Genomic DNA, 12,204 nt, shown 5'->3' with positions numbered 1-12,204 from the left:
AAGCGTCTACTCACTCGATCGCGGCGCTGGGCATGTTTGGGCGTCATGTGCCTTTCAGGGTTCAAATACCATCCTTCCGTTCATTTATAGAACTTTCCCCCTCTTTGTGCTGGGAGCTTCTCAAAGTTTCGACTGATAAAATCCGTTAAAATTCCCGTTGCATTTTTCTCTGTTTAGGGTTGCGGTGTCCTGGGCTGGGTGTCTTTGCAAAATCATGGCCATGCATTCGCAGGGAAAATCGTGCGAAAAAGCAGGTCCCTCGGTAGCAGCTTCGGAGCCTACTTCTTGGCTTAGCAGGAAGCTGTGGGGTCATGGATCTGTCTCCGCTGCCGAGACGATCAGAGTGAGAGAGACACAGTGCAGAGCAATGCATCCCATTCTTACTGGATGCTGGAAACATCTCCCTCACGCCCAGCCAATCCCAAAGCTGATTGATAACCGGAGTCAGCTGACCTTCAGCATTGAGGTGCGCGGGACTGAGTCCGCCTGGAGCAAGGTCAGGTGCCTGCCACATAAGGCCTCTCTCTTTAGCGTTTGGATTGGAGGATGCGCAGGAAGGAGCCATGGCTGCTTCTCCATGGGCTCGCACGGTTATAAACACTTGATCTCTTCAGCCCCTCCAACGATGTAGATGGCGACACTGCTGCCGCGCCTGGCTGACTCTGGGCCTCTTGGCAAAAGTCTTTACATGGCTTTGTAAGCGTCTCGGGTCAGAGCCCGTGTTGCCCTTGTGTCTGTAATGACTTCCATAACCTCTGATACTGAGCAGCAGGTGGCCACTGCTAAAGACCCAACCTCCCTCCAGAGGGAAAGCTGGGTCAAATTGCCCAGCAGTCATTATTGACTCTATATCATCGTGACATCAACATGAGTTCTGGAGTGGACTCCAGCGCCAGCCTGTTAGAGGGTGAGCCCACATTCCATTTGGCAACAGACAGTGGTTCTGCTGAGCCACGCAGACGCCCTCAGTTCAGTCACAGCAGTTTTGTGCTGGAGAAGGAGGGCACCTTTTCCATGGCTGTCTCATTAATGAAGTCCCGCTTATTTTATTGCTTTTATTGGCTACGCTCGGCGATGCCCTTTGGCTTGAAATGAGTTTCCAGACTGTCTCTTGGACGTGCAGTCATCATGATTGGAAAGAGCTTTGGGATGGCTAGCTCTTCCTGGACTTTACAACCCAGCCATGGGAAAATCTTTACTGTCTTTTAAAAAAACGATTTATTCATTTTTATTTCACGTGCATTGGTGTTTTAGCTGCATGCATGTCTGTGTGAGGGTGTCGGATCCTCTGGAACTGGAGTTACAGACAGGTGTGTGTGTGTGTGTGTGTGTGTGTGTGTGTGTGTGCTGGGAATTGAACCTGGGTCCTCTGAAAGGACAGTTAGTGCTCTTAACCACTAAGCCACCTCTCCAGCCCACTGACCTTTACTGTCTTCTGTCTTAAATCAGTTGTGTTCTACTAACTTCCAGCATCTTCCACAACTCCTACCACTGTCTCACACAGGCTGAAGCCATCCACAATCTGAGGCCCACTCCTAGCTCTGCTACCAGAGACCTGGGGACCCTTCGATATGTTGTTAAATAATTCTGGGTCTCAGTTTTTCTTGTAAAACTACCATGTTCACGTTCTTATTCAAATGTTGATCCTTTTTTTTGGTCCTAGGAATAGAACAGTGGGTTTAGACAGGGCTCTTGATGGCCAGGACTTTGTAATTTTTTATCTATTTATTTTTGAGATGGGGCTTCACAGTGTAGCCATGGCTGGCCTAGAACTCACAGAGATCCTCCTGCCCTGGCTTCCCAAATGTGGGGTTAAAAGCATGTGCAACCATGCCTAGCTTAGGTGTTTGTATTTTGGTAGAATAGACAGACGATGGGTCTGTGATATCCTCAGTAGATAAAACCGCTTGCTATAGAAGCCAGAAGACCCGAGTTCAATCCCCGGGACCCATATAAACAAGCGGAGTCTGATGGCAAGCAACTGTGATCCCAGCAGATGGGATTGCCCAAAAGCTCACGAGTCTGCTAGGCTGGAATGGACAGCATGGTGGAAATGAGAGAGACTCTGCCTCAAGGTCAAAGTGGAATGAGAGAACCGGCTTCCAGAATCTGTCCTCCGACCTCCACATGTACACTGTGCCATGTGAACTGCCTCTGCCCTATCCTAACCCTACCCTCACAATACTGCAATCAAGCCCATGAGGAAGGTAGACTCAGGGACGAGACACCGAGGAGAACCTGAATGAAGACAAGGAGCTGATCTGCAAAGTCTAGGGGAGAGCTCTGTAGGCAGAGGGAAGGGCAGCCCATCAGGGAGGCTACCCTAGGCCACTGGGCCTCAAGATGGTTGGAAGTTGGTCCAGCCTTTCTACAAGAGCGGACTATGACTTTCTTAGACTACTAAGTCTCTGGCAGCTCTGCTGAGCAGGTAGGGGGTCTCTTCTTTATCCTCTCCCTCCCTACCATTTCTCCCCTCTCTTTTCCATTCATTCTCTTCCCTCTCTCTCCACTGTAATTTTTATTTTGTATATGTTGTGCACTGGGATGTGTGTGCATGTGCCACAGCATAAGGAGGACAACCTTTAGGGATGGATTCTCACCTTCTGCCATGTAGGTCCTGGGGATGAGACTTCAGTTGTCTGGCTTGGAAGCATAGTGAGTGCTTTTGCCTGCTGAAGTATCTTGCTGGCTCCTACTGGTCTCTTAATGTGTCATCGTCCAGCCTTAAAACCCAGAGGCACCTGCACCTGGCCTTTCAGACTGTGTCCTGAAGCTCTTCCAGGGTAACCCGTGTCAGTTCAGGCTTCTTGTTCCTTGTCTATGGGTCTTGCATCCACACAGAGGTATGGCTTTTGCTGGGAATGCCTTATGCTGGGTTACGTCTTACCCTAGTTCTCTTTGCTGGGTACTCTGTGGAGGTCAACCTTGAGGTCCCCCCCAGTGCCTGTCTTGTCCCTTCTGTTGCCTGCTCCCACTGCACAGATAAACTGCCTGTAGAAGAGAAAGGAGGACTTGCGTCTGGTTCCCAGCACCCCCATCAGGTGGTTCACAACCAATCTGTAACTCCAGCTGCAGAGGACGGGAAGTTTCACCCTTTCAGGCACCTGCACCCACTTGCACATACCCCATCCACATGCATACAATTCAAAATGAAGTTATCTTTTTAAAAACAGAGTCACCATTCACTTAATATTTTTAGTGAGGTGTGATGGGAAAAAAGTCCAGTTATTCTGGATTGCATATTGATATTGTTCTAATTGATGACATCAATTCAGAGAAGACATCGGTCACTAAGCAATTAATGCCCTCAGCAGCAACAGTTCAGACCCTTCTAATGATGACATCCAACCTTGCATTGTCTACCTGGTATCCACACATTGTAAGATCACAGACCTGCTGCTATAGGATGCTGCCCCTTTAAGAGGCTAGATGCTGCAGCCTTTATTTGTCCTATCTAGTTCCTTCCAGACCCTTCATTCCTATCTATCATTCTCCTGACTCCTAGTGCATAGGCTAGATCACAAGGCACAGAAACTATAGGAGCATTTGCCCTGATTCCATTGGATTAAAGCTCTTTGCCTAGTCAGGACTCTGTCCCATTGCCTATGGCATGGTGCCATCACTTCCCTACTAAAACCCTTATCTGAAGGACAATTCATTTCAGCACCTTTCACCCAAACCTAAAGATGTCGTCTAACATCCTTGAATTGCTCAGTGGCGATGTCCCTGCTGACTCGAACAGGGCCAAACAGTGAGAGATGCTTGCCAGGAGGCTGGTCTGGCCTTTTACCACTCTGTGGCCCTGTGACTCAGACTACCTACCTGATGGACAGGCTCTGGCTCCTAGACCCCTCTGCAGTGACATCTAACTTATCTTCCATACTTGTAAACCTTGTTAGAGTTTTCAACTAATGTAGTCTGTGGAGGGACATCTGGTAAACCTCTTAGTCACGACCCCTTTCAAAATCAACCCCTTCTCCTCTTTTTCTGTCTCTCTGTTCCCCTTTCTGAGTTCTCATAAAGCCTAGGATAGCCTCCAGCTTGTGATCCTCCTGTCTCAGCTTCCAGAGTGCTGAGATTACAATAGCATTTCTTCATGTCTGATGCAATGACTTCCTCTCATTAATTTTTCTTGGTGAAGTTTTTTATGCCCTAATACTGGCCGTGTTGTCAGTCCACATTGCCATGTGAGAGGCTCCCTTCTCAATTGCCTGTGGCAGTGCCTTGATACCAAAAACACTGGTACATTGCCTCAGTTTACTTGGTTGTCCAGGCTCGTGACATGATATATTTTGGTGGTATCTAGCTTAAGATGTCTGAGTGACATAGATGGCCATTCAAGATGTTTTAGATTTTTGTCATTGTATCCACAAGCCTGCCTTTCCCCACAATAGCTGGACAACCTGTCAATCACTCTAGTTTTATCCCCACCCCTCCCAATACATACAAGTCAGGTGCTATCAACAGTATCCACTTGGGAACAACTTTGCTGTGGGAATGTGGGTACTATAGTAATCTGTGAGCATATTGAGTCAAGGGGAAGTGTGTGTGTGTGTGTGTGTGTGTGTGTGTGTGTGTACAGTGATATTCATGTATATGTAGGCATGCATGCACCAGTATGTGCATATATTTGGAGAACAGAGGAGAACTTTGAATGCCATTTCTCAGGAGCCACCAATCTTTTTTGGGGGCAGGGGAGCTGGCCTTGTCACTTACTGTCCTAGAACTAGTCAATTAGTCCAGGCTATCTGTCTGTTGAGCCCTAGGGATCCACCTGTCTCTGCCTCCCCAGTGCTCAGATTTCAAACTCCATGCTTTCATGTCTGGCTGCTTAAAAATATGGATGCTGGGGACCAGTTCAGATCCTCATGTTTGTGTGGTGAGCATTTACTAACTGAGTCATGTCTTCAGCTCTGGGTGAAAGTTTTAAAGGCAAAAAACGAGGAGGATATTTCAAAGCAATAATTGTTATCTGCAGTAATGGATAACAAGAGCAGTCCCAGTCTAAGACTGAGCAGATCCCCACTCTACAGGGATCCTTGCAGAAGGGCTTGCCATGAAAGGCGACAGGGGCTTGTGTGCAAGCCTGTGTACCTGGTAGAGTCCTCTCAGGCATCACGTGTCAAGATCCCCCTCCTCTACAAACTCCTGGAATTATTGACTCTGCTTCTGCTTGGAGTGACAGAAGTGACTCCATTTTGATTCCAACACCTGTCACCCTCTTTTACATTTTTACCTCAGCCTGCTTGAAGCTCTGGGAACAAGCGGCCTCTGGCATGTGGGTGGAGAGGCAGGCTGTCGGAGGGCAGCTCAGAGCATGGTGGAAATCACCCTGTTCTCTATTATTGGTGGGAAAAGGAAAAAGAAATATAGTTCCTTCCAGGGAGCAGTCACCAAGGCAGCTGGAACACTAAAGCAGGGCTCGAGGGATGGGTTTGTATTCTTCCTCTGCTGAGCTTTTCTTACTGCTGTGAACATCCTGGCCACACCCAGGAGCTACTGCCAGGTTACAAGCTGCTCCACAGCCAGCCAGGTCACCATCTCTGCATCATGGACACCTCACAGGCTGCTGACCAGCAGAGGGACAGAGACTCTATAGGTACAGGTCTTACTGTGTAGCCCAGGTTGGCATAGAACCCAGGACTCTCTTGCTTCTGCGTCCTGGATGAGTGCTGGGATCTTGGACATGCACCATCGTTCCTGAAGGAGGTTCTTTGTAATGGAGGAGGGAAGATGGAAGTCTTGAATATGAAGCTGGGTTTTCTCTAGTCTCATTACCTGGAGCTGTAGAAGGTCCATCTTGGTAGACTCTGTCACCTAAGACCTCTGTGAAGTTCAGCTCATTGTGAATGTCTGTGGCAGGCCCAGGGAGGCTTAGGTGCTTAACTCCCCAGAGGGAGATGCTTGAACCTGACCTTGCTTTGCAGTTCAGGTTGACCTGAGAGTTCTGTGCTTCTCCTGCCTCTGCCTCCCGAGTGTTGAACTACAGGTCATTGTATGTCTGTGCTTCATGCTGCCTGAGGAAGATGTCTGATACCTCTCCCTTTTGGTGGTGGGACTTCCATAGTCTTTATAGTCAAGTGTTCCAGCCCCTGCTTTCCATTTCATCCCCTTGGATGAGGGGATGGTGTGTGGAAATACCTAGAAGTGCTGAGTCATATCGTAATTCTGTGGTGTGTGTGTGTGTGTGTGTGTGTGTGTGTGTGTGTGTGTGTGTGTGGTCTAGGACTCACATATGCTAGTTAAGCGCCCTACTACTGAGCCACACCCCCAGCCCCCAGCCCCTCACTGGGGGATTCTAGGCAGGTGCTTTACCACTGAGCCACGCCCCCAGCCCCTCACTGGGGGATACTAGGCCAGGAAAGCATCGCTGGGATTCTGGTTTAATATCAACCTTGTTAGATTGAGGCAGCCATCAATCCCTGAATATGATGATGATCATCGAAACCACCATCATCACCACTGTCACCCCCACCACCACCATCATCATCACTGCTATCACTACCATCTTCATCACCACCATCAGCATCACCACCATCATCACCATCACCACCACCACCACCATCATCATTGCTATCACTACCATCATCACCATCACCACCATTGCTATCATCACCACCATCATCAACACCACCATTAGCATCACCACCATCATCACCATCATCATCACTATCACCACCATCATTACCATAACATCACTATCATCACCATCATCATCATGATGACATCATCACCACCATCATCACCACCACCACCATCACTACCATCATCCCCACCATCCCCACCATCATTACCATCATTACCACCACCACTACCACCCCTATCATCATCACTGCTATCATTAACATCATCATTGCTATCATTACCATCATCACCATCATCATCACCAGCACCACCACCATCATCACCATCACATCACTGTCATCACCATCATCATCATCATGACAGTCATCATCACCACCACCACCATCACCATCATCACCATCTTCACTATTTTGCTATTTATCAGCCAAGCCCTCTGCTTCTCATTGGGTTTTGAATAAAATCTAAATAATATCCATCCTTTAAAAAAAAGGTGTTATATATTTCATATTCATCAGGAGGTGTCTGAACGGATCATGAAAAGATTCAAAGTCAATAGAGATCTTATAATTTTAAAAATTCACAGTGAGAAAACTGAGCCACACAGACAGCGGGCAATGCAGTTCATTGCGATTTACGGAGCACATTTTCAACATCCCATGCAATGCACCTTTTCTTATAAGAGAAAGTTCTAGAAAATCCTGTAGTTAACATAGTCAAACGTTTCTTCGCTACTTTTTTTTTTTCTCCTAAGAACAGTCCTTCGATGGCCCTTTCCCCAAGAATCTAAAATTTTGTCTTTTCTCACTTGAAGGTAAAATTTATTTTGGTGTTGAATTCTTACGTTCTTTCAACTTTAACGATCAGCTTCTAAGGTCTTGAGATGAACTCTTAACACACTCGTTTGGGGATTTCGAGTTGTTTTAGTTGTTTTTAAAGCTTAAAAAGTTATTTACTCATGGGTTTGTGCTTATGCATGTATGTATGTGTAGAAGTCAGCGGGCTCTTAGGGGTCCGTTATTGCCTTCTGACACGTGGGTTCCCTGCTGCTGAGGGGTCTTGCTCAAGTATTTACTATTTCTATTCACTTATTTGTACACTTGTGTATTGTAGAGGGATTGTCTTGTGTAGTGTATGGGTGCATCACCTGTCAATTAAAAAGCCCATGGCCAATGGCTTAGGCAGGAAATAGAGGTAGGACATGAAGAAGGGAAAGAATTTGGGGATAGAAAAGAGGCAGGGAGAGGAACCAGAAAAGACGTGAGGAGACAGACACATGGGACCTGAGCACAGATAAAGCCACGTGGCAAAATGTAGGTTAAAATAAATGGATTATCTTTAGTTATGATCTAGTCGGAGTAGAGCCTCATTATATGATCAAGGTATTTGTAAATATAATTTGCGTCTGAGTCTTATTTCTGGGAGCACGGGCCTGGAGACAGAACTGGGGTCTAACTTCAACAGTGCATGAATGCATGTGTGTATATCATAAGCACTCGTGTGTGTGTGTGTGTGTGATTTGTTTGCGTGTGCGTGTGCATGTGTGTGATGTGTATGTGTGCGTGCACGCCCTGGTACACAGGTGGAAATCAGAGGACAACTTGTGTAAGTTGGGCTTTTCCTTCCCCCATCTGAGTCCAAGGGGATTGAACTCAGGTCATCAAGCTTGTCAATGAGCGTCACTACCCACTGAGCCGTCTCACCCGTCCTACTTCCTTCTGTAAGAGCAAGCTCTTTAGCTTCCACACATGGGAGACAGCGAGTTCTATTTATTTCCCTCAGTGCCTGGATTTCTTCTTCGAAGTCCTCTCTTGCCATATGGGCATCAGGATTAGGACCTTAAGTCACTGGACCTGCTTTGCATAGACCAAGGGGCGGGGACATGACCAGCCAATCAGCGGCTGAGTCAAGAAGATAGACACAGACTTGGTCCAGGCAGCTTGGCAGGCTCCCTGTACCTGGGCCACTGACTGAAACTTTTCAGTCACACTGTGCAGACTCTCTGAGGGTCCTGTTTTCAGCTTAGGTTTGAAAACGGTTAGTTAGCTCGGGTCCTCCAGAAATGCCAACAAAATTTGCTCCACGAATCCGCTGTTGTAAACCAGATCTGACTGACGTAGGATGCTTCCATATGGAGCGGATGTAGGGTGCCTGACCCAGGGTGCTCAGAGGGATGGGCTGGGGGAGTCGGTATAAATGTGGGATGATGGGGCTTTTAATTTTAGACTATGAGACTATGAGACAGGGTTTCATGGATCTGTTCGGGCTGGCCTTGAGTTCCCTCTGTCACCCAGAAAAGACTTAACGATCCTCCCTCCCGCTTCAGCTGCCCAAATAGCTAGGATCACAGCCTGTGCTGCTAAACTTGGTCACTAGACTGTTTTTACTGGGGCTAGAGGTCAGACTCTCAGAGACCAGGCTGGCTGCATCCGGCTTGGATGTTCTGCTTCCACGGCTTCCATTTAACTGGTGGTTCATTTTGTTTTGTTTTGGTTTTGGTTTTTTTCAAAACAGGAGTTCCCTGGCTGTCCTGGAACTTGCTCTATAGACCAGGCTGGTTCCGCACTCAGAGATCTGCCGGCCTCTGCCTCTTGAGTGCTAGGATTAAAGGCATCACCCCCTCTCCCCAGCTGGATGTTCATTTTTTTTTTTTTTTACGTCTGCAAAGTGAACGGGCGTAGCATGACTCCCTTTTCTTTCCTTCCCTTGGAAGCCCTCTGCGTCTCCTCTCACATTCTCATTTGACCGGTTCCGCTAGCAGCTTTAGTTGCAGAGTGCTCTGTGCTCTGTGTTCCCCTGACCACTTAGCAATATGAGCTCCATGGATTGGAACCAGCTGCCAGACGGCCTCTCAGCCCTTTATGACCTTCATAAAGGTCTAACTTCTCTTCTTGCCTCGTGGCAAACCCAGGACCCAGAGGAAGTGGAGCTCTCTAAGTCTTTATCACACAAAAATAATTTATTATGTGTTTCTGAAAACTTGCCCCAAGACCTGAATGTAGAGCTTGCCTAGGGGCACAGCTAGGTGCTAGAACACTTGTCTACTGCGCACAAGGCCCTGGAGAAGATGAGAAAACCCCTCTCTCTTCTCTCTGTCCCTCTTGACAGGTATAGGTGGAGTGGGCAGAGGTACGGGATGCATAAAACAGAGGCAGGAACATCACTTACACATAGCTTATTCATCCCTCCAAGTCTTGAGACACGCCTAGTTTAAACACAGTTTAAATACACACACAATACACAATACATATATATATGTAATATACACATATATACACACAAGACACACAACACTGACACACACATATACACTCAGACACACAAATACATACAGATATACATTATGATATGCATGTGCATATACATATACATATGCACACACAGATACATATGACAGACACACATATACATATGCATACACACATATATACACACATATACATTATACATATAAATATGCATGTACATGTACATATATATGTGCACACAGGCACACAGACACATACATAACATATATATACACAGACATATGCATATATACACATGTGTGTATATATACACACAGATACACATGACATACACAGACACACATACATATATATGCATATATAAGCATATATAAACATAGATATACTTAATACAGGCACACATAATATACATATGCATATACACAGGGACATACATGACATAGACACAGACAGACACACATATATACACATATACATTTTACATATACATTATACATATGAATATGCATATACATGTACATATACATATATCATACACATATACATACATATTATATACATGTGCATACACATGTATACACAGACATACATGACATTGACGCAGACACATATACATATATATATGTGTGTATATACCCAGACACCATGACACAGACACACATGTACATATATATACACACATGCATATACATATATACACATATGCACATATATATACACATAAATACACACATGCACACACAGACACACACACACTTCAGTTCTGAGAACCTGGACAAAAGGCACGTCCATTGCGTCCCTAGTGGGAGAGTGGAGTGCAAAGTCGGGTGTGAGCCTGCTCACCGACGCCCACCTCCCTTTACATCCTGTCCTTGCAGTGGTTCAGCCTCAGTGCATCTTGAGTTAAACCACTCGCTTGTCGCCATCCTGCCCCATGCCGTGCCATGCTGTGTGGGCCATCGAGGCTGTGGGGCGGCACTGTCTGGAAGTAAACATTCGCCTTGGGGGCTGGGGAGATGGCTCAGCCTTGCAGAGCGCTTGCTGCTCTTGTTGCAGCCACCCACATTGGACAGCTTACAACCACCTGTAACTCCAGCTACCGGAGAATCCAGAACCTTCTTCTGGTCTCCAAGGGAACCTGCATGCGTATGGTTCAAATAAATCCAAGCAGGTACACATAACCATGAAGAGAATAAACATTTTAAGACAAAACAAAACCCTTTCTCTGCTCTTTGCTGGCTGTGTGACACTGACGTCCTTGGGAGAGTGACTGAGAAACCTATTTTGAGTTTTTTTTTTTTTTTTTGTTTTTTTTTTTTTTTTAATTTACCAGAGTAAGGTGGCTGATCTTATATAAGCCTGCATGGTTACAGTGGCAGAAACTTCTGGGCCAGAGAGAACATGTCTTTTTCAGTGTCCTGCAGATCTGCATGGTGCCTAGAAGCTTTGAGAAGCCATGTCAGAGTCTCGAAGGACTGTGAGGTTGTTCTAGGCCCCTCTCCACTCCATGAACATTATTTTGCCTCCTAAATACAATAATTTTCAGGGCTCTGAGAATTCTAAGCTTTCTTGCTGGTGTCAGAAGACAAATGGGCTCATTTGCTGGCTGCCCTAAGGCCTCTTGATTGTCTTAACAGCTTCATTGGGCTTAATGGTGGCCTGGCTGCGGGTGAATCGTCGCTGATGAACGTTACACTTAGGTCGTTTGCCCATCAGAAGCTAAGGAGATTTTGAGTGGGAAACGAACAACCGCACACCCCAAGGAGTCTGACCAGCACTGTTCTCTTCCCCCACCAGAGGGTGGTGACTGGAACATTTACCCGGAGGTTGTAGAGCGCCTGTGTTCTATTTCTTATAATTGCAGGCCAAACTATTCTCCTCTCTCTTCTTTGAAATTCTATACAACCGCCCTCCAGAACTCTTTATTAGATAGCTTTGGTAGATGTTGGTTTATTTTGTCTTTTTTTTTTTTAAAAACACATTCATTTATTGTGTTTGTATGAGTGTGGTCATGCGTACGACATGGTGTGTGTGTGTGTGTGTGTGTGTGTGTGTGTGTGTGTGTGTGTGTGTGTGGTGTGTAGGCAAGAGGACAACTTGTAAGAAGTCAGTTCTCTCCTTTTGCCATGTGGGCCCTAGGGATTGAACTCAGGTCCTTAGGCTTGGCCACAAGCTCCTTTAACCAGTAAGCCGTCTTGCCAGTCTAGATGTTGGATGGTTACAAGATCCTTAGTTACTCAGAGGAAAACCAAGGATGCTCTTTCTTCCCTGGGTCTGAGGGCGGATGCCAGTGTGTAGAAAGAAGATTAAGATTCTGAAAGCCACCACCAGGACATATTATCATTAACCATTCTGACTGCCCAGCCCCCACCCC

General features: G+C 46.4%; 1 protein-coding gene and 1 long non-coding RNA gene across 5 annotated transcripts in view; one reads left to right on the top strand and one right to left on the bottom strand.

Annotated features, from left to right (window-relative positions):
* Window positions 1-12,204, top strand: part of Tmem132b (transmembrane protein 132B) — a 263,981-nt gene that overhangs the window by 141,027 nt on the left and 110,750 nt on the right.
* The window catches only part of LOC134481289 (uncharacterized), a 32,352-nt gene that overhangs the window by 19,845 nt on the left and 303 nt on the right, over window positions 1-12,204 (bottom strand). The gene's annotated exons all lie outside the window — the stretch shown is intronic.

This window comes from Rattus norvegicus, chromosome 12 (assembly GCF_036323735.1).
Source record: "Rattus norvegicus strain BN/NHsdMcwi chromosome 12, GRCr8, whole genome shotgun sequence".
Classification (NCBI taxonomy): Eukaryota; Metazoa; Chordata; class Mammalia; order Rodentia; family Muridae; genus Rattus; species Rattus norvegicus.
Note: the sequence above shows the minus strand (reverse complement) of the source record. Positions and strands in the feature narration are given on the sequence as shown.